The sequence below is a fragment of the Hevea brasiliensis genome, chromosome 13 (assembly GCF_030052815.1).
Source record: "Hevea brasiliensis isolate MT/VB/25A 57/8 chromosome 13, ASM3005281v1, whole genome shotgun sequence".
Classification (NCBI taxonomy): Eukaryota; Viridiplantae; Streptophyta; class Magnoliopsida; order Malpighiales; family Euphorbiaceae; genus Hevea; species Hevea brasiliensis.
In genome coordinates this window covers 12,155,121-12,176,864 of record NC_079505.1, presented here as the reverse complement: position 1 = coordinate 12,176,864, position 21,744 = coordinate 12,155,121, and the positions used below count along the sequence as shown (strand labels likewise).

Sequence of the window (21,744 nt, the reverse complement as noted above, 5' to 3'; positions counted from 1 at the left end):
TGAGCTCTCTGTTAGAAATTTCAACTTGTCCTGAAGTTTGAGGATGGCATGGGGTAGCTATCTTGTGCACTACACCATACTTCCTCATTAAGCTCTCAAATTGCTTATTACAAAAATGGGAACCCCCATCACTAATTATAGCCCTAGGAGCTCCAAATCTGCTCAAGACAAATTTCTTCAAAAATTTTACTACCACTCTAGCATCATTAGTTGGAGTTGCAATAGCTTTCACCCACTTTGACACATAGTCAACCCCAACTAAGATGTATCTATTACCATATGAAGGAGGGAATGGCCCCATAAAATCTATTCCCCAAACATCAAATAATTCCACTTCAAGAATATTATTTAGGGGCATTTGATCTCTTTTTGACAAATTTCCACTCCTTTGACATTTATCACAATTCAACACAAATTTCCTCACATCCTTAAAAAGATTTGGCCAAAAGAAACCAGCTTGCAAAATTTTACTAGCTGTCTTAGAGATTCCAAAATGACCTCCATAATCAGAAGCATGGCAATGATGCAAAATACTCTGGACTTCCTCTTCAGGAATACATCTTCTAATTAGACCATCACAACATCTCCTAAAGAGTAAAGGGTCATCCCATCTATAAAACTTCACCTCATGCAAGAACTTTTTCTTTTGTTGCCATGTCATACCTAGAGGTAAAATTCCACAAGATAGATAATTCACAAAGTCTGCATACCAAGGTAGTTTAGCAACAAGAGAGAAAAGTTGTTCATCCAAGAAAAACTCATCAATAGGGATTTCATCCAATTCTTCACCATCCAATTTCAACCTACTAAGATTATCAGCAACTACATTTTCAGCTCCTTTCTTATCTCTAATCTCCAAATCAAATTCTTGTAACATCAGAATCCACCTAATGAGCCTAGGTTTGGCCTCCTTTTTACGGAGCAAATACCTGATGGCTGCATGATCTGAAAATATAACCACCTTTGAGTCAACAATGTAAGGTCTGAACTTTTCCAATGCAAAGACAATTGCCAAAAATTCCTTTTCAGTTGTTGCATAATTTATTTGAGCCTCATCCAGTGTTCTACTAGCATAATAAATAGCATAAGCCTTTTTGTCCTTTCTTTGACCAAGAACAGCCCCAATTGCATAGTTGCTAGCATCACACATAATTTCAAAAGGTAGGCTCCAATCAGGTGGTTGCATGATTGGTGCAGTGATAAGAGCTTGCTTCAACCTGCAAAAGGCATCCAAACACTCTTGGTCAAATTCAAATGGTGTGTCATTACTTAACAAATTAGACAAAGGTTTAGCTATTTTAGAAAAATCCTTAATAAAGCGTCTGTAGAACCCGGCGTGTCCTAGGAAACTTCGAATTCCCTTGACATTGGTAGGAGGAGCCATCTTCTCTATCACTTCAACTTTGGCTTTATCAACCTCTATTCCTCTATTAGACACCAAATGTCCAAGCACTATCCCTTCCTGAACCATGAAATGACACTTTTCCCAGTTTAACACAAGGTCAGTATCTGCACATCGCTGCAAAATTTTAGAAAGGTTAGCCAAGCATATATCAAATGAAGATCCATAAATAGAAAAATCGTCCATAAAAACCTCCATTATGTCTTCAATGAAATCTGAGAAGATTGCCATCATGCACCTTTGAAAAGTGGTGCATTACACAACCCAAATGGCATCCTTCTATAAGCAAAGGTTCCATATGGACAAGTAAAAGTGGTTTTCTTGATCATTTGGATTGATATTGATTTGAAAAAAACCTGAATATACATCTAAATAGCAAAAGTAAGAATGCCTAGCTATTATTTCCAACATCTGATCAATGAAGGGAAGTGGAAAATGATCTTTTCTAGTGGCAACATTTAGTTTTCTGTAATCTATGCACATTCGCCAACTAGTCACTGTTCTGGTGGGAATTAATTCATTATTTTCATTTTTGACAACTGTCATTCCACCCTTTTTTGGGACAACATGTACTGGGCTCACCCAAGTACTGTCTGAGATGGGATATATGATCCCTGCATCAAGCAACTTCAAAATTTCCTTTTTAACAACTTCTTTCATATTTGGGTTCAACCTCCTTTGATGTTCAATAGATGGTTTACAATTTTCTTCCAAACTGATTCTATGCATGCAAAAGTGTGGGCTTATTCCCTTAATGTCATCTATGGTGTATCCCAAAACTTTCCTAAATTGTCTCAACACTCTTAACAACTTATCAGCCTCTAAAGTACTCAAATTTGCATTTACAATTACTGGATAAGTGTTATTAGTGCCAAGAAATTCATACCTGAGCTGAGAAGGAAGTTGCTTAAGTTCTACCTTAGGTGCATCTTCTTCCTTGAATGATGGTTGCTTAAATTCTGCTTTTTCCTTTTGTGTGAGTTGAAAAACTGGAGCAGAAATGAATGGTGGACTTCCCTCTAAGTGTTGAGCATATGCAGCTACATGAGGGTTGTTATAATCTATGCCTCCTCCATGAACCAAACAATTTTCAAGTGGATCTTCTGGATATTTCTTTCAAGTGTTCTTCAACTAGCTCATCAATGATATCAACTCTCAAGCAAGTATCAGCTTCAGAATGATGCTTTTTCATAGTGTTATTAATATTGAAAATTAACTGCTCTTCACCAACTCTAAGAGTAAGCTTTTCTCCTTTCACATCAATCAATGCTCCTGCTGTAGCTAGAAAGGGTCTCCCCAAGATAATTGGAATATTAGAATCTTCCTCCATGTCCAAGATGACAAAGTCAACAGGTATATAGAACTTTCCAACCTTCAGGGGCACATTCTCCAAAATTCCTTCAGATACTTGATTGTTCTCAACCTAATCAAGATAAATGTGGGTTGGCTTTAGATCTCCCATGTTGAGCTTCTCATAGATAGAAAGGGGCATAAGGCTAACACTAGCCCCTAAATCACATAGAGCTTTTGTAGAACAAGACTCTCCAATGTGGCATGGAATTGAAAAACTCCCTGGATCCTTAAGCTTTGGAGGAAGTTTCCTTTGGAGGATAGCACTACATTCTTCTCACAAAGCTACAGCTTTCATCATCTTCAAGTTTTCTCTTGTTTGAGAGAATTTCTTTCAAGAATTTTGCATAAGAGGGCATTTGTCAAAGAGCATCAACAAAAGGCACATTTATGTAAAGTTTCTTCAAAACCTCTAAGAACTTCCCAAATTGGCTATCAAGCTTGGCTTTGTGAAATCTTTGTGGAAAGGGAAGTTGTGGCTTGTAGGGCTCAGGAGGTATATACTTCTCTTCTTTTTCTTCAAATTTCTCCTTACATTTTTGCACTCTCTTGTTTTTCACTCCCATCGCTTTCTTTCTCATTTTCTCTTCTCACTGCTTTCACTCTTCTCATCATTTATAACTTTTCCACTTCTTAAAGTAATAGCTTGACATCGCTCTCTTGGATTTTCTGGTTGACTTGGAAGCTTTCAAAAGACTTAGCACTTGAGGAGGATGCTTGTTGTGCAATCTGGTTTTCCAAAGATTCATTGTGTGTTTGCATCTGCTCCACCTTGCTTTCACCTCTCTCATCTCCTCATCATGCTTATTTTGGTTGGCAAGAATCTGTTGCAATAAAGCTTCATGGTGGAATTTCGTTCTTGCTGTTTTGGTGGGGGGTTCATATTTTTCTGCTGAAAATTAGGCAATGGTTGCCTATTTTGCTGATATGGAACTTGACTCTGCTGTTGTGGTTGAAAATTCTGATTTGGAACTTGACTTTGCTGATTTCCCCATGAAAAGTTGGGATGATTCCTCCAATTTGGATTGTAAGTTTGAGAATAAGGATTCCCCATTTGCTTGTTTCCATAATTACCAACATATGCTGCTTGTTCTCCATAATCTACTCCACAGCTGGTTGTTTCCTCTGCATAAGCCACTTGTTGTGAACTTCCAGCTGATGATGATGAACTAACCAACATACTCAAATCTTCCATCTTCTTAGCAAGGACATTTGTAAGTGCATCAAACTTTGCATTAATCATGTTGAATGGGTCAAGATCATATATTCCAGCAGCTTGCCTTTTCTGAGTTGGAGCTGGTCCTCTTGGACTACTCCAAAGATGAGTATTCTTTGCAATTTTCTCCAATAGCTCATAAGCTTCATCTTCATGCTTAATAATAAATTCTCCTCCTGTTTGAGCATCAATAATTCCTCTGATTGCAGGAGTGACATTGGTGTAAAAATTCTGATTTATCATCCATTTTGGAATGGCATGATGTGGGCATAATCTTTCCAATTCTTTCCATCTCATCCATGACTCATAAAGAGTTTCATCTTCTCTTGGTCTAAAAGCAATCATTTGATTCCTCAACTCTTGAGTTTTTCCAGGTGGAAAGTATTGGGCAAGAAATACATCAGTGAGCTGCTCCCAATTTGTAATTGAGTTGTGAGGTAAAGAATCAAGCCAATCCAATGCTCTATCTTTCAAAGAGAATGGAAACAATTTTAGCCTTGCTGCATCATCAGATACTCCAGGTTGTTTTTGCATGTCACAAATCATAGCAAACTTCTTCAGATGTGTGTGTGGATTTTCAGAAGGATGACCCCCAAATTGAGAATTCTGAATCATTTGAAGGACTCCAAAATCCATCTTGTAACTATTTACATCAATTCTTGGTCTTGCTATGCTCTCTCTCAAGTCATCAAAACGAGGAAATGCATGATCCATCATACTTCCCTTAGGAACATTAGCATTTACAACTTCTTCACCATGAGCTGCATTTTCATTGTTTCGATTATTTCCAGCATTACCACCACCAATTCCAACTCTTTCTTCAGCCATTTCTTGTTCAGTTTCAGCTGCTCTCAATGCTTCTTTTCTTCTTCTAGTTTCTTTCTTGTTGGCTCTATAAAACTTCTCAATTTCAGTATTAAATAATATGGATGTATCACTTGTGCTTCTAGCTCTTCTCATAAAAGATTAAGAGTACCTAAAAAAAACAAACAAACACAAAATGAAAAGATAACAAAGATAAAACTATAAACAACTAAAATAATCAAGAATTCAATCTTAAACAAACAACTCCCCGGCAACGGCGCCAAAAACTTGATGCGTCCCAACCGCAAGTGCACGGGTCGTACAAGTAGTATAGAAAAATATCGATCCCACGAGGAGTTGTGTTAATGATTGAATTTTCGATATAAAAGTTGACTAAATTGAAGTATTTATGAAATTAAAATAATGAATTAATGGGTAATGGAGTATGAAATCTAAATGTGCAAAATTAATATTCTATTCAACAATGTATTAATTAGACTAAAATTGCATCAAATTGAAATAAGCAAGTTCAAATATGGCAATATTTAAAATGGCAAATGATTAAATTCGATTAGAAATTAACAATGGTAAAAAGGTGATTCCGGAGTTCGGGATTTCATATTCGAGCTATTTTGGGATTTTAAATCGGTTATCCAATCTTATGAAACTAATGGGTTTTAAGGAGATTAATTCTTAAATCCTTTGAATTCCCTTTCGAGTGAGACAAAGAGTGCCTTAATCAAACTAATCCTACTTTCGTGGAGTTAGAATTAATTAAGACCCATTAAGTTCTTTAATTAATCTGTGAATCCTCTTAATCCTTAGCCTATTTCTAGGTCTAAGTTAATTAAGTCCAATTTCTTGATTATCTATCACAAGGCCTTCTCCTTTCGGTGCTTCAACCATGGATTAAGAACATAACTTAATGGGATCCTACACTAAGCATGTCATTTAGCATACAAGAAATGAATAAAACTCATTAAGACCACAAAATATGGATTACCCAATCAAAATCCACAAAATATCTCAAATATTACAACCCTTACTCCAGAATCAAAAGTAAACTACTCACTATCCATAATGCTTACAAGATATGATGAGTTTAAATGGAAATAAAGCTTTAATCTAAGCTAAGAAGTAAGAAATTAAACACTAGAAATGTAGAAAAATGTAAAGAAAGGAAGAAATCTGCAAATCTTGGTTAAAAATGGTGTGGAAGGTGAAAATGACTCCTCAAATTCTGCCTCTCTTCTCCTCTTCTTCTTTTCTCCTTGCCTCCTCCTTAAATGGGAAAATGATACTATATATAGCATTTTTCTGACATGGAGCCCTAAAATAGTATGTTCTAGGAGGAATTATTTGAGGGAATCTCCTGCCAGCTCATTAATGAACTCTTCAAGGGATCAGATAAGTGGATCGCATAAGTTATGCAGTCCTTATGCGCTTTCACTGTTCTGGGTCACTTATGCGAAGCTGCATGACTTGGTGCATAGGTTATGCACAATTTCGTGAATGTGCATAAGGGAGGTGAGAATGTGCATAGGCTATGCAGTCTCCTTATGCACATTTCGGTTGGTTCTGAAACAGTGATTTTTCTCCTTATGCAGATCTGCATAGCTTATGCGGCAAGTTATGCACAATTTGGTCAATGCATATTTCAGCTTGAAAACTTGTTTTTGACATCTTTTTGCTGTAGAAGACACTCCTCAATGGCAAAATTCTCTTTAGTCCTTCAAAAACACCATTTTTCCTACAAAACAAAGTAAAAATTACAAATTAGTGCAAAATTGACAACTATGAAAAACTAACTAATTAACTAATGAAATTAGCTAAAAATAACTAATAATCAAATAAAATGGCTATAAAATTAGACCTAAATGACTATGCAAAATGTATGCATCACTGCAGACATAAAAACTATTGGACAACTATGAGAAGAGCCATAGTGCTCTAATTTAAAAAAAAAAAAAAAATTCTCAAAGCTTGATTAATGCACTAAACCAGAACTAAAGGAAAAATAAACAAAACCACCATATATATTACCAAAAAAAAAGCCATCAAAGCTCCCTCTCAAGGTTCTCATAAGTGGTTGCACCAGCACTTCCCTTTCTGCACCATATATATCAAAAATTTGTTAGCAGTGGTATCACAAGCTATTTGGAACAAAATGCATAAAGTGCTTAAGGTGAAATTGCAATGTAGTTGCACCCTATGATCAAATATGTGAAAAAGATGAAAAAGGAAATCTCTAAAACTTGTGAAAAAAAAGGGCCATCCACATGCCAGAAGTTCACATTTTGAGGGCCCAAACTTCCTTTGCAACCCTATTTCTTATGTTTCCAGATCACTATGGCTCATCCCAATTGGAATTTCCTAGTGGGAGATATGACTAAAGTCATTTAGGCAATTTCCAGAATTTTCATAGTAATTTGACCTAGCCAATTGACCTAGTTCCCTTGCTTTCTGGATTTTGATCAAAATACTAATATTGTAGATTGATGTCTTATGGAAATTTTGCCACTGATTTCATTGCATTTGGATTTTTGTAGACCTCTTTGCCAAAACTGGTCAAGTAAGCCTATGTCTAGCAATTTTTGGGTAATATGGTTCTGGACAGTTTTGGTGACTTAACTTGGGCCAACAATTTGGTTAGGCTTAAGGCATTTCTAGGCTCTGTGGTCCTCATGAAAATTGTAGTCTTATATCTAAGCTTTCCAATGGTATAAAATTCAAGTCATTTGGACCTGTTTAGAGGGAGTTATGGCCAAATGAATGTGTACTGTTCATTTGGCCATTTTTCTTGGTTCACTATTTGGTCATTTGGATTAGAACAACAATTTGGTCAAGTTCTGGGCAGACTTTGGACATGGTTTCTTCATGGAAAATGGAGCATTTTAGGTCTAGTTTCATCTCCAATTGGCCTCATACCAATTGGAGCAACACAATTTCAGTTATGGCTCAAAATATTCACTAGATTTTCAAAGTCTCAACCTGCATGGAAAAGTAAACTTCCAAATTTCATTTCCTCCAACTCTCAAACTACAAATTGACATTCATGGCACTTCTAACATTATCAATTCATCTCAACACAATTAAATTTCAGCAATTACACAAAGTCTCTAATAGTTAGGTCAAAACTCTAACTCCAATTTGTCAATCACAATATACACATGCAATCAATTTCTCACATATATAACTTCATCTACACATCCATTAACATCACCAAACACCATTTACATGCATGAAAACATTAAACTCCCATATTTTCAAAGCTGCCGAAATGCAGGGTTCTAAACTACTAATCATTTTCTTCCAATTTCATGTCATACTCACTCATTTCAACCTCAATTTAAGATTTAACAAGAAAAGGAGAAGAAAACTTGCACTAACCTTTAATGGTAGCTTCTCAACCTTGTAAAAACTTCAAAATTTCTTCTTTTCTTGGCTGCCTATAAACTTCCCAATGTGTGGTGACTAATTTTAGTGAAGTGAACTTATGGTTTTATGTTGAAAATGAAAGGAATTATAAGCTTGAAAGATGAACATTCATGGAGGAAGAATGGAAGAAAAATTCAGCCATGAGAGAGAGCTTAGGAAGAAGATGAAGTTGAGTGGGTTAAGTTTGTCATCTTATGCCTATTTATGCTCCACTAAAATTAATTTATTCATTTCAATACTTAAAGTTTTAATATTCCTAATAATTCCCCCTTATGTTTCTTTTAATTACATTACATATAGTTTCATGTTTTCATGGGATTTTCAAAATTTAAATATCACTTATTTTAATGGACATTTAGGTCAAAAGTCGACTCTAGGTGCCAAATGACCAAAATGCCCCTCTTTGGGTTATAGTCAAACTTTTTCAGTAATACCGACTAAATCCCTGATCCGACGGTTCCTTTAATTTTATATTGTCTATTTCATTTTTATTTTTACCTGTACCAATTAACTAATTTTTTTTTGATATTTTCAATGTCATTTGTACCTCAGTACACCTTTAATTAAGTCTCGAAAATTATTTCCTAGGGTTCCTCGCAGGTCTGGGATCGTCAACTGTCTATGCAGTGACTTCCCGGTACGGTCACCCATCGCCGTCGTTCCAGCTCCTTTAACCTAGTTACATTTTATTCCTTTAATTTTTCTTGGTCATTATTTCATCAATTTATATCTTCTTACCCTAGTTTAAGTGTAGTTTCAGACATTCTGGCTGTCCAAACAGACGTTAGTAATCAAAACAGTAGAACGTATGAACTACCTACGGTGAGGGTGTTACAATTTTATTCTCTATTCTGAAAAATATATTAGTTATTCTCTATATTTTTGTTCCATATATTGCTTAGTCGTTATAGTAATTTTAGGTGTTAGTTTGTAGTTTCATTCAATTCATGTAATTTGAAAATACAATTATATACTCTCTTTTTATTTTCTAAATCTTGAACTATTTAGTTTTGATAATGGTAATTTATCTCTCTTTTAAATTGACAAATAGAAAACTTAATTTAAACTAAACGGAAAGACTAAAAAGTAGAAGGAACAAAATACAATGACTAATATATTTTTGAAAATAAGAGGATTAAATTGCTAATTTTATTAAAATAAAAGAATTAAATAGAAATTTTTATTGTTTTAATATAGAAAGAAATAATCCCTATATTTAGATGAGAGGAAAGAAAATAATCAGAGAAAGATAAAAGAATACAACAATCATTTCAAAAAAAAACTTTCCTTTCAACATTTCCTTTCTATATGCAAATATATATATATATTGCCAACTCAAATTATTATACAACCTGGGTCTATAAAATACTGAAAAATGAGATTGCCAACTGATATATACATTTAAAATCATATAGATTTGGTGACATATAAAATTATAGTTTCATGCCAATCAAGGGCAATCTGATTGATTTTTTTTAATCTTTAAGGTAGAGGGAATAATGAGGTCTTGAGTTCAAGTCTCTTTATCTACTTATCCGTTGTTACTTGGTCCATTAATTATATATATATATATATATATAATAGTAATTAGAAATTCAAAATCATTTTTAAAAAAATATTATTATTAATGTTAATAAAAATATATAAATTTTAAAAATTGATCATTTAAAAAATATTTATAATTAACATATTTAATTTTTAAATTACCACAAATTTTTATGATTAAAATTTTAATTTTTGAGATCATCTGTAGCATAGTTGCAATGACTGAAGCATTAACTTTGACCCAATCGTTAGGGATGTTAAGATGAAATTTTGTAATGCAAAGTCTTCCATTATGCCTTACAAAGAAAGGCAAGAAAAAGGGTTTAAAGTAAATAAATAAATAAACTTGAATTAAATATTATTACTTTCCAATGTATAAAAAAATATAAATTAATTATTTCAAATTTTAAAATTATATTTTTATGAATAATAACAACTACTTAATAACTAATCTTATAAATTATATATATATATATATATATATATATATATATATATATATATATATATATATATATATATATAATATGATAAGAAAAATAAAAATAAACAGAAAAAAGAGGACGTCGTGTTCCAACCATGTTGTCAAAATTAAATAATTTTAAAAAATTTTGACGTGTATGAAAATGTGTTCAACACATATCAAATGCATAAAAATTTATTTAATATTGTTAAAAGCAATTCATTAAATAAATTAATTATAATGAATAATAAAAATTGATTTGAAATTAAATTTAATATATATTTTAATTATAAAATTGTAAAATAATTATTAAACAAAATCTTCAATAATATTTAAAAAAATATTTTCTAAAAAACCTTTTCATGATGATCTCAAGTTTGCAGTACAGAGAAAACACTTTATCTTAAGTGTTTGTGATTCTACTCAGTAATTATAGATTTTGAAAAATATATATTACACTAAATTAAATTTGATTTATTATAATTGCGTTACCATTAGTTTATATGAAATATGCGTAACGTTGATGACAATCGCTTTTTTACATTGGTCTTTAATTTTACCGTATGAGAGGCTAGAAAAAGTGTTGTAGATTAATGCAAACAAAATCCAAGGACTTGCGAAATTTCCTGTGCTATTTTACTCAAAATCCCATATAAAGGAGAAGAAGGAAAGAGAGCGAGAAAGAGAGAGGAGACTTGATTTGATTTGGTTCGATTCTTTTCATAACTATGGCTTATTTCAGTTTTTATATTTTTGCTTTACAATTAATTAGTCGTTTGGGTTTAATTCCGAATCAAATAAATTGATTTCAAATTAACAAGCAAGTGCTCAACGATCGAGCTATTAGCCCAATGGTTCAATCCTGTTATCTTATTCTGCCTTATAAAGAAAGCAAGAAAAAGTGTTGCTGGGCAGTACATATTACATTCACACTTCCACTCGAGACTTGACTCAGATAAAGCAAACTAATTCCTTTATTTTTCCATATGAAAAAAGGCAAGAAAAATTGTTTATGGGCAGGCCACACAAGACTTGACTCTATTAAAGCAAGTAGTTCAACACATGATGCGTGTTGGAACATTTACTTGATCAAGCTACGAAGCTCAACTCAAATTATTATACAACCAGTGTCTATAGAAAGCTCAAAGTGTTAGGATGTTGTTTCATTAATTAATTCAAGAGAAATAGTATGGTAAAAAAATAAAAATGAAGAAGACGTATGTCAAAATTAAATAATTTTAAAAAATTTTGGCATGTGAAAATATGTTCAATACGTATCAAATATATAAAATTTATTTAACATGGTATTTAGATTATTGTTGAGAACATGAATTCAATATATAATGAATATTAAAAATTGATTTGAAATTAATTAAATTCAATATATTTTAATTATAAAATTCTAAAATAATTAAACCATTTTTTTTCAACAATATTAAAAATAATATTTTATAAAAATACATTTTAACCTTTCCATCATAATGTCAAACCTGAGACATGGCATGCAATAATTGTAAAATTTGAAAAAAATATAATATATTAAATTAAATTTGATTCATTATAATTGCGTGATCGTTGATTTATATGAAATATGCGTAATATTAGTGATAATCGTTTTACTCAAATTCCATAGACTTGCTAAACTCCTACTTTACTCAAAAATCCATATAATAGTCAACAAATGCACTTTAACCATTGATTATAAAGTGACCCATCATGATTAGTGGTTAGAATAATTCCATTGTACATACAATAGTTGCACTCAATAATTTTCTCCATTTTTGACATATGATGAGAGGTGGAACATTTGTCTTTTTATTGTGCCGTATAAAAATGGCTACAAAAAGTGTTGTGGATTAAAGCAAATAAATTCCAAGGACTTGCCAATTTTCTTATGCTATTTTACTCAAAAGGCCATACAAAGGAGAAGATGGGAAGAGAGAGAGAGAGAGAGAGAGAGAGAGAGAGAGAGAGGAGACTTGACTTGGTGATACAAAATTATTTCAATAGAATAATACAGCCCTGTTTTCAGAATAATTATTTAGTATAATTATTGTATGTACAATAATTCTATTTTAACCATTGATTATACATGATTGCACTATTTTCTCCAATTTTAACGTATGATGATCGGTGCAAGTAACTTCTATTGGAGATGAAAAATTAGTGGTTGTTGAACGCTTTGTTTCTTTTTATCACTATAATAATATTTTGATTAATATAAAGAAAAAGAAAAAGAAAAAGAAAAAGTAGTTGATAAAGCTGAGAAGCTCAACTGAAATTATTGCACAACTTGGGTCTATAAAAGCCCAAAGGTGCTAGGCTATTGCCAATTGAAATATATATTTAAAATCATATGGTTTGGTGACATAGGTTAACATTCATTACACAAAATTAAAGATTAATAATTATATTAAAGGTAGTCTGATTAGTTTTTCTGCGCCTTTAAGGTAGAGAGAATGGTGAAGTCTTAAGTTCGAATCTCTCTATTTATTTATTCTAAGATAATTCACTATCGTAGTGAGAAAAATAGATAACTATTTCTAATTATTTACACCATTAATTATTACTTGGTCGTTAATTAGACCTTTATAAAATTAAAAATAAAAAAAATATATAATTTCATATAATATTACAATTGGAAGTTCAAAACCATTTAAAAAATTATTATCTTAAATGTTAATAAAAATAAATTTTAAAAATTAATTATTTCAAAAATATTTACGATTAATATATTTAATTTTTCTAAAATTATTACAAATTTTTAAGATTAAAACTTTAATTTTTGAGATCAATTGTAGCATAGTTGCAATGAGTGAAGCATTAACTTTGACCAATTTTGTACTGAAAATAAAATTATATATATATATATATATATAATTTTAGTAGAATTTATAGCGATGATAAAATATCAGAAAAAAATTTATATTTAATTGATGTATAAGGATATCTCAAAACCTCATACATAAGAGGAAAGTGCTCAATGATGGAGCTATTGGCTTTGCTCATTATATATTATGCATTGAAAATATTTAGAATAAATATAGAAATGTCAAAGATTAAACTCAAAACCTCTTACATAAGAAGCAACTGCTATTAACCGAATGATTAGAAAATTTCAAAACCTTTGTAAACCTTTTCAATTTTAATTTTATCAATTTAATATGGAAACTTTTATATTAATTTCAATGTCAGCAGTTAGTTTAATGGGATGGTTCAATTCATAAAAATAATTTAAATATTTATCTATATTGTTAATATTAATTAATTCTTTTAATTTTTTTAATTAGTTTTAGCAATCATTCTCAAATGATTAAAATATCATTTTACTAAATCAAAAATTTTATTTTAATTAATTCATCTCTTTCTTATACATGTTATTTTGAACGTTGCAATTAGATTTCTTTGATTATATTTTTTTTTTTAGTTTTTTCATTTATTTAAAAATGTAAGCAAGGAGATAAATTTTAAAAATTAAGACAACAACATTAGATATTTTTTTAATTATTAAAAAATCTTCTATCAGTACGAAATTTTCTGAAACTAATGAAAATAATAAAATTTTTTGAATAAATTAATAAAATTAAAAGGATTTGATGACTTCAATTATTTTAATTAAATTTATTGTTAAATTTATTTTAATTACATGACATGTGTGTAATGTTGGTAATAATCGCTTTTTCACATTAGTCTTTTATTTTGCCGTATAAGAAAGGCTAGAAAAAGTGTTGTGAATTAAAGCAAACAAATTCCAAAGACTTGCCAACCTTCCTAACCTATTTTACTCAAAAGCCCATATAAAGGAGAAAAAGGGGAGAGGGAGACTTGACTTGGTGAAACAAAATTATTTCAATAGAATAATTTGGCCCAAATTTCAGAATAATTTCTTAGATTCATAATCAAAATGGCATCATTTTCCATAAACAATAAAGTCACTTATTCTGCCTTATAAAGAAAGCGAGAAAAAGTGTTGCTGGGCAGTAAATATTAGATTCGAACTTCCACTCGAGACCTGACTCAGATAAAGCAAACCAATTCCTTTATTTTGCCATATAAAAAAGGCAAGAAAAATTGTTTATGGGCAGGCCACACAAGACTTGACTCTATTAAAGCAAGTAGTTCATCACATGATGAGCGTTGTAACATTTACTTGATCAAGCTATGAAGCTCAACTCAAATTATTGTACAACCCGGGTCTATAAAAAGCTCAAAGTGTTAGGATGTTGCTTCATTAATTAATTCAAGAGAAATAATATGATAAAAAAATTAAAATAAAAATAAAAATGAAGAAGACGTATGTCAAAATTAAATAATTTTAAAAAATTTTGGTGTGTGAAAATATGTTCAATACGTATCAAATACATAAAATTTATTTAACACGGAATTTAGATTATTGTTGAGAACATGAATTCAATATATACATAAAAATAATATTTTATAAAAATACATTTTAACCTTTCCATCATAATCTCAAACCTCAAACACGGAAATAACATTTTATTTCAAGTGTTTATGATTCTACGTACCCAATAATTATAGATTTAAAAAAAGATATTATATTAAATTAAATTTGATTCATCATAATTACGTTACCATTGGTTTACATGACATATGTGTAACGTTGGTAATAATCGTTTTTTCACAGTAGTCTTTTATTTTGCCGTGTAAGAAAGGCTAGAAAAAGTGTTGTAAATTAAAGCAAACAAATTCCAAAGACTTGCCAGCTTTCCTAACCTATTTTACTCAAAAACCCATATAAAGGAGAAAAAGGGAAGAGGGAGACTTGACTTGGTGAAACAAAATTATTTCAATAGAATAATTTGGCCCAAATTTCAGAATAATTATCTAGTGTAATTTTTGTACGTACAACAATTGCACTTTAGCCGTTGATTATAATGTGATTACCATGATCAATGGTTAAAATAAAATTATTTTATATGATTGCACTATTTTCTCCAATTTTAAAGTATGATGAGTGGTGATGAAAACTTGTGGTTGTTCCACCCTCTCTTTCTTTTTTACCATTATGATAATATTTTTGGCTAATAAGAAGAAAAAAAGAAGTTGGTAGTTAACGAAGCTAGGAAGCTCAACTGCTTACCATTTTTTTTTTCCATTTACTGCTTACTCCTTATGGCTATTTTATGCATCCGTTTGTAATTTCATTTAATTCCTGTAATTTAAAAAATATAATTACATATTCTCTTTCTATTTTCTAAGTTATCTCTCTTTTAAATACATTGACAAGAAAACTTGGTTTAAAATAGATGAAAAGACTAAAGAGTACACGTAACAAAATACAACTACTAATATATTTTTGAAAATAAGAAAATTAAATAGTTAATTTTATTAAAATAGAGAGATTAAATAATAATTTTTCTTGTTTTAATATAGAAAGAAATAACATTGTGTTTGAACGAGAGGAAAGAAAATAATTGGAAGAAGATAAAAGAATACAATGATTATATATATTGAAAGGAAGGAAAATAATAGAAAGGAAGGAAAAGAGGAAAGAAAATATATATTGAAAGGAAAGTTGTTTCTTTAAATAATAAAATTATAATTTTATCATTAAATATTAAAAAATAATCTACAAATAAGGAGATAATTTTGCAATTTTAAACATTTTCTCCCACTTTCATTCAATTTGAAAAGAAAATGGGAGTAGAATCTAACATTTATTTTCCTTTAAAAATTTTCCTTTCTATCTATTTTCTTCTTAACCGAACATAAATGGAATGGATAATAAAATTATTTTCCTTCAAAACAAACACAGTCTAAGGGGTGGAATGGAAATCACGAATAAAGTCAGGCCAAACATGGGAGCATTAAAATATGGTGGTTCCATTTAAAATCAAGACTTGCGAGTCAACGACCATTCCCCAACTTATGGACCACAGAAAGCAGCAAAACATGGACATTTGTAGAAATTGGCTTTGATTTATAAGATATGAAATAATTGAGCATGGATCAACTTTTTGTACTGATTATCAGAGTTGTAAATAATTCAACCTGCCCTTGTGCTAATCAAACCCTACTCGTAAAATATTAGAATTTGAATTAGTTTTAATTAATTGAATCAGTAAAAATATTAGAATTCAAATCATTTAAATTGTTTTAAGCCAATCATGAATACCACTCAATCTCATAAAATACTAGAATTTTCAGGAGTATATGCTTTCTCTTTATAAATATATGAATTTTACTTCCTTATAAATAATATATATGAGTTTGACAACCACGTTGGAGACATGTTGTCAAAATTAAATATTTTTAAAAAATTTTGACGTGTGTGAAAATCAAATGCATAAAAATTTATTTAATATGGCTTTTAAAATATTATTTGGAACAACAATTCATTATATATATATATATATATATATATATATATATATATATATATATATATATATTGGTTTGAAATTAATTAAATTCAATATATTTTAATTATACAATTCTAAAATAATTAAACCATTTTTTTAACAGCATTAAAATAATATTTTCTAAAAATACATTTTTAACCTTTCCATTATATCAAACCTCAAACACGGTTTCAATTAAAATAATTGTAGATTTTGAAAAAATATATTATATTAAATCAAATTTGATTCATTATAATTGCGTAACTGTTGATTTACATGAAATATGCGTGACATTGGTAATAATTTTTTTTTACGCATTTGTCTTTTTATTTTTGCCGTATAAAAAAGGCCAGAAAAAGCGTTGTGGATAAAAGCAAATAAATTCCAGAGACTTGCCAATCTTCTTATGCTATTTTACTCAAAATCCCATATAAAGGAGAAGAAGGGAGGAGACTTGACCGGGTGAAAAAAGAAAAGAAAAACTAGTGGATGAAGCAAGGAAGCTCAACTGAAATTATTACACAACATGGGTCTATAAAAGCCCAAAGGCGCTAGGCTGTTGCTTCATTGCATAATTGAAGAGAAATAATTGTTTATATTTCGCATACAAGTACTGAAATGAGGCTAATTAAGCAGTTGTTGGTTGCTTTAGTCATAGCTTCATTATTAGAGGGATGGTGGAGCTGTGATGGTTGTTTGGATTATGAGAGAAATGCTCTTTTGCAACTCAGGGCTTTTTTCAATCATCCTGAACTCATGTCACTCTTTTCTTGGGGATTACTTATTGATGACTGTTGTAAATGGGAAAATATTCACTGCAGCTCCATCACTGGTCGAGTTTCCAAACTCAGTATTTGGGGCGATATTTTGGACTATACAGAATGGTGCTTCAATGCCTCTTTGTTTCTTCCTTTTCAAGAATTGACGAGTCTTAGCTTACGAAACAATCATATTATTGATTGTGTTGAGAATGAAGGTAGAATATTAATTTGTCTTGCATTATCGTATAATTATGCAATAACTAATACACCTTTTGTTTCATAATGTTTTAAGTTTTTTTTTTTTCTAATATTTGTTAAAAGCTGCTAATAACACTTTAATTTTAGTTATTGTTAAGAAAACAAAAAGTAGTTTGAAACTATTATTCAGATATTTTCATAGTTTTATGATTGAAACATAATTAAGTTTTTTTTTTAACAACTCGAAAACAATAAATAATAAACAAATCTAACTAGGTACCTACCTCTTATGACGCAGGTTTTGAAAGATTAGAAAGGCTCAGCAAGTTGGAGTTTCTTGATTTAGAAGATAACTTGTTCAACAACAAGAGCATTGTATCATCTATTGGTCATCTTTCATCTTTAAAATCATTGAATTTGGCCTACACTGGATTGGAAAGTGTAACTGATATTCAAGGTTAGCTCAACTAAAAATGTTTCCTTGTTCTAATTTTTGAGGATTTTCCATTTATTTATGTACTTATTTTTCAATTTTCAAGCGCAAACTTGACTAACACTTTTTTATGACTTTTGAAGGACTATCAAGTCTTCAAAATTTGGAGTTTCTTGATTTGTCATTCAACAATTTCAGTGATAGCATCACACCATTTTTACGCATCTTTACATCTTTAAAATCATTAAATTTAGCCGACAATGGATTGGAAAGTGGCATTCAAGGTTAGCTCTAATTGTGATATCTTTTTATTATAATTGATCAGGATTTTCCTTTTACTTATTTATTTATTTTCAATTTTCAAGTAAAGCTTTGAGTGAGACTCTTTTATGACTTGTGAAGGACTATCAGGACTTGAAAATTTGGAGCTTCTTGATTTGTCATTCAACAACTTCAGTGATAGCATCATACCATTTTTACGCATCTTTCCATCTTTAAAATCATTAAATTTAGCCAGCAATAGATTGAAAAGTGGCATTCAAGGTTAGCTCTAATTGTGATATTTTTTTATTATAATTGATCAGGATTTTCCTTTTACTTATTTATTTATTTTCAATTTTCAAGTAAAACTTTGACCGATACTCTTTTATGACTTGTGAAGGACTATCAGGACTTGAAAATTTGGAGCTTCTTGATTTGTCATTCAACAACTTCGGTGATAGCATCATACCATTTTTACGCATCTTTCCATCTTTAAAATCATTAAATTTAGCCGGCAATAGATTGAAAAGTGATATTCAAGGTTAGCTCTAATTGTGATATCTTTTTGTTATAATTGATCAGGATTTTCCTTTTATTTATTTATTTATTTTCAATTTTCAAGTAAAACTTTGACTGATACTCTTTTATGACTTGTGAAGGACTATCAGGACTTAAAAATTTGAAGTTTCTTGATTTGTCATTCAACAACTTCAACAAGAGCATCATACCACTTCTAAGTGTATTTTCATCTTTAAAATCTTTAACATTGATCGATAACAAATTGAAAAATATAACTGATTTTCAAGGTCAGCTCAAATTGTGATATTTTTATATTATAATTTTTCAAGGTCTCCTTTTATTTATTTTTCAATCTTATTCAAGAACAAATTTTAACCAATAGTTTTTTTTTTTGACTTGTGGAGCACTATCAAGACTTGAAAATTTGCAGATTCTTGAGTTATTCACTTGTGAAAAATTAGGGTAATTTGCAAAAAGAACTTTTAAAGAAAATTACAAGGAAAAAGTATCATGTTCACTTGTAAGAGATAACTTTTTCATTTTCTCAAAATTTAATTAAACCTTTTAAGAGATAACTTTTAAGTTTTCCATCATAATAAAATTACTCTTTTTCAACCGTTAAAAATAATGACCTCCTTTTTTTTTTTTATAAACAAAGCTATACTATAACTTTCTATGACCAAAATTGAATAATTATTCAAGAAAATATTTATTTTACAATAATAAAAATTTAATATTATAAATAAATAAATAAATAATATATATTAAAAAATTTAAAAGTATAATATATATATATATATATATATACACACACACACACTTTCTTAAGAAAAAAGAAAATTACATGTAAAGTCACTAACTAGATCTGCTTTGGTGCACAATTGAAGGACTATCAAAACTTAGCAATTTGGAATTTCTTGATTTAAGTTTTAATGACATCGGCAACAGTACCCTATCATCCATTGGTGATCTTTCATCTTTAAAAGAATTACATTTGGATGAATGTAAACTGAGAGGTACAGTCGATATTCAAAGTGAGTTTCACTTTCTTTTTTTTTTTTTTTCTTTCTATTTATTTATTCATAAAATATTATTTCTAGTTCTCTTACAAACTCAATAACATTCCACAATTATTAGATGAACATGCTAATTATATAGGATTTGTTTTACTTCTTCTTCTTATATCTAGAATTGGATGCTTTGGGCAACTTAAAGGTACTGAGCCTACAAAGAAATCAAATTACCAAAGTTGTGGACTCAAGAGGTATGCCAGTTAAAACAAAGTTTGATACATGCATTAATAGGTGGGTGGTCCTGGTTGTTGGTTTTTATTGTATTTTCAATATAGATTCCAATTCCATAAATTAAATATTACATATTTTCTCTATTATATCACAAAACATAATTGTATTCACTAGTGAAGCAATTTGTTACAAGTAAGTGTGTGTGTATATAGACTAGCCTTAAGCCCCGTAGGCTAATATGAACAATAAAATACAACCCTCCTTTGCTAAGTTGTCCAAAGATCACATTGGTTTGCCAATTGGTATAATGGCGTTGAGCATGATCGAAGATATAAAAACACATGTTTGAATACTATATTTTGTTCATTCACTTGCAGATATCAAAATCATTAGGAATTTGAGTTCTCTTTTCCTTGATGACAATAATGGGGATGGAAGAAGCAGCATTCAGCTGGAATTATTAGGGGCATGCCCATTTCTCAAGACCCTTTCTCTAATGGGTAACAGCTTCAAAGGAGGAATATTTGCTCAAGGTAGGTTTTTGAGATATGCCCAAAACTCCTTCAAGTTATTCTCATTAGTCATTGCTTGCATATATGCTGCAATACTTGTGATTAATTTGCCTAGTTTCATTGGAGCTCTGACCTTTTTTTTTTTTTTTTTCATTAAGTAGAGATGGGTAATTTTTCAAGCGTGGAAGAGTTGTCCCTGGATTATTCCTCATTGGATGAAGAGTCTTTTAAGAGCCTTAGAGCATTGCCTTCTCTTAAATTTTTATCTATGCAAGGCCTCAATGCTGACCTACCTAGTCAAGGTAATTCGATAAGATTTAAACAAAAAAAAAAAAAAAGTTCATTTATAGCCTTCAAAAAACTTTATTTGAGCTCTACAATATCATGTCAAGATTTATCTGTTAAGCTCTTTTATTTATTTATTTATTTAATGACTATATTTGATGAATAATATTTTCATAATATTAAGGTTTATGCGTGATTTCCATTTTTAAATAATCTCACCTTTATCATTATATTAAAATATCAATTTTCATTCTTTAATTGTGTTATTAAACACATAATTGAATTATTATTTTTTTTAATAAAAACAGAATATTATTTTTTAATAGGCTTGCCGAATTTCAAAATTTTGGAGCATTTGGATTTGAGATCGTCTACCCTCCACAACAACTTCTTAAAAGACATCGAAAAGGTGCCCTCTCTTAAGATTTTATTATTGTCCTCTTGTCAACTAAACGGCACCATACCAGCAGCCAAAGGTAAGGTTCTTTTAACCCTCTTTTTGTCACACTCATGGTTTATTACAAAAAGGAATTTTATGAATTTTTTTTTATACTCACTTGAATATTTCACAAAATGATATCAATTTTAAAGACATTTGTTTTTATGTTAATAATTATATTGATGTAGTAGTATGCAATAAAAAAAATAATTTTTAAAATTTTTATATTATTTGCGGACTTAAGACATTTTAATAAAGTTTAGTATAACATTTTATAAAAAAAATAAATAAATAAAAAATAAACGTAGACCCTTACTAGTCTTTCAAAAATTTCAAATTGCTTGTTTATAAATTTCTAAAAATGAAAATATATTTGAAAGCAAAGCTTAGAATGTCTTTTTTACCATAATTAACCCTCACAAATTGATATTTGATAGACACATTTTTGATTTGTGCTAACACTTTTCGCATAAATAATTTTAGGTTTATGCGAGTTAAAACATCTTCAAAAG

At 29.9% G+C, this 21,744-nt stretch overlaps 1 non-coding gene and 1 pseudogene across 1 annotated transcript; one reads left to right on the top strand and one right to left on the bottom strand.

The window, feature by feature from the left end:
• The window catches only part of LOC131172085 (major allergen Pru ar 1-like), a 58,050-nt pseudogene that overhangs the window by 11,647 nt on the left and 24,659 nt on the right, over window positions 1–21,744 (bottom strand).
• Window positions 4,222–4,329, top strand: LOC131172385 (small nucleolar RNA R71). Its single transcript, XR_009142864.1, has one exon. It is a non-coding gene; the product is annotated as a small nucleolar RNA R71 (small nucleolar RNA).